The sequence below is a fragment of the Rhagoletis pomonella genome, unplaced genomic scaffold (assembly GCF_013731165.1).
Source record: "Rhagoletis pomonella isolate Grant_MI unplaced genomic scaffold, Rhpom_1.0 Rhpom_scaffold_00006, whole genome shotgun sequence".
Taxonomy (NCBI): Eukaryota; Metazoa; Arthropoda; class Insecta; order Diptera; family Tephritidae; genus Rhagoletis; species Rhagoletis pomonella.
In genome coordinates, this window is record NW_023458560.1 from 7,546,256 (window position 1) to 7,549,079 (window position 2,824).

Sequence of the window (2,824 nt, forward strand, 5' to 3'; positions counted from 1 at the left end):
ATGAAAACAAAATTATATGAACCAATTATGCATAAAAAATAATTAAAAATCACTTTACATTTCCCAATTAAAAAGACATAATAACAAGTCATTTTTAAGCAAAAAACAAAACCGACTTCAATTCTCATATAAAATATATATATATTTTATTATATTAAGGGCCTGCAAATGTTGAACTATAAAACATAGCGACATGTGTCATCATGCAAGTGCCAGTTCATATTATGTCGCTCATACATGTTTCACAATAACATATGAAGACACTGTCGAATAATTGAAATCAAATCATGCATCAAATCTATGCATGTCAACACAAGCAACACATGTGTCACATGCGACATACGTCAGCATAATTAATTACATTTTATAAACGGGAAGAGATTTTGTAAATTTTTTAAGCACCTATTATGGTAAAATGCATTAAAGAATTGTCTAATTAAAAACCTGTATATATTTTCATCAAACAGTATTAAAAATATTCTACAGAAGCACAACAGCGAACAACAGCTTGGCTAAGTAGCAAGGACATGCTAAAACAGAATGTTTGAGATGGAATGGCATGGCCCAACACCTTGTTTCTGTTGACATGATATAGCAATGCATGAAATTTTTGAAAGACATTTTTACAGAAAATGTTGAATTTCGCAGTTCTTTAATATATATATATTTCATGATCCAATGATCGGATATAAACCAGATTAGTTTGGGTCTCCCTCTGAGACACTATCTTTCCGATGCAAGAAGGATTATCGAAATCGGTTGACGTGGTCCAAAGTTATGCGGTAACATACATAAAAACAAAAAAGTAAGTGCGCCTGGGCCACAGAAGTGAAACTTACGTTACTTATCTTTCTATACATACACACATCTGCTTTTGCTTAAGGTTATATTTTTTTGCTTTTTTTCTATCAATGTAGATCCCTACCTCTACCACTGTTCGTTTTAATAACATTCATGTCAGAATAACATTATCTTCCATTATCTTCATTTATATCTTCAGACTCTATCGATATAACGTCCATCAAAATATCGATAACAAAATCGATGACAAATTCGATAAAAATTTCAATAGCAACATCGATACCATTGGTAGCTAAATCGATTGGAAAATCAATAAAAATATCGATAACAAAATCGATAAATATCGATAACAAAATCGATTTATATCGATACCAAAATCGATAAATATCGATAACAAAACCGATAAATATCGATAACAAAATCGATAAATATCGCTAACAAAGTCGATAAATTACGATAACAAAATCGATAACTAAATCGATAAATATCGATAACAAAATCGGTAAATATCGATAACAAAACAGATAAATATCGATAACAAAATCGATAAATATCGATAACAAAACCGATAAAAATATCGATTATTTAATCGATAAGTCTCGAGAATCTCGAAAATCTCTAAAATCCCAAAATAGTTCCCAGATTGAGTCTGTGTCTCTCTCTATATCCTTTCCTCTTTAATTGCCTTTATTTTAATCTTTCTTCCCCTAATTTCATCTTAACTTTAATCGGTATTCTCATCCTCATCTTTGTTTTTACTTTTATGTTTATCATTTTCTTCATCAACATATTCCCCTTCACCTTTGCCCTTATATACATATGTATATTAGTAAAGTGTTTAAATTTACCTTGGTCTTCGTTTTTACCTTTATCTTTACACATCTTTGTTTTTGTTTTTGTTTTTATTTTTACTTTTACTTTTGGAGAAAATGTGAAATTTTATATTTTTTCCCCATATGGGTATTCATTTCTTCCCGTTTTTCTTCTCATTCTACTGAGTATTATTGCATCATGGGTATGCATGACCTAATGACAGTTAAAACAGATAGTAACACGAATACATAAAAAGCGGAAGGAAACACGAACTATTCAGAACGAAAAATGACACTGAAGATGGCACAACGCCGAAACCGGTTTGTCTCCAAACCAAATTTGACAAGGGATGACGGAAAATCGTTCCACAATACATCATACTCCTACCCTGTCGGAAACACAAAACAACCAAAAAGAAATTTTCTTTATCTATGTACGTACTCACCTTTACTTTCATTCTTGTATTGTTATTTCTGAGTGTTGTCCTCTAACCTTTTATTAGCAAGTTTTTGTTAAATTCATACCATATGCATACACACAAGAAGTACTTGTTTCAGCGCCAACCATTTCCGTTGCACCATTTCCGTTGCATACACACAAGAAGCACTTGTTTCAGCCCCAACCATTTCCGTTGCTCCATTTCCGTTGCATTTCCATTGCATCATTTCCGGTACACCATATCCGTGTGCAATTTCCGCTGAATTTGCCAATTTACTCCCACCCAACCAACCGCCGCTAAAGAAGTTTCACTTCAAAAAAAATCGGACGAACTGATAACCTCCTCCTTTTTTGGAAGTCGGTTAAAAAGTAAATTTAAAGTACATTCTTGTGTTTTGAGAGATTAATAGGGTGCTGGCGCTTCAACTGGCGGTGATAACACTTATAAAGCGAACGCAACTAAAATATGCATTAATAGTGGAGGCTATCACAGAATCCATCGTAGTCTGATTTTTCGTGAAATCAACGAAAATGCGACCACCAAAACGGAATTGTTACGAACATGTGTATTCAAAGTATACGCTACGTTCGTAGCTATTTGGATTCGGTGATAGCATTACGAATGGATTCTGTGATAGCCCTGAGTGTTCGCTTGTACCAGCTTGTGCAAGTTCTTTGCATCGCGAGCACTCTGCCTTCTCTGATTTAAACGTGTGCATTCAAAGTATACGCCACATTCACAACATTTCTAATTTAGTGACTGCATTTTAGT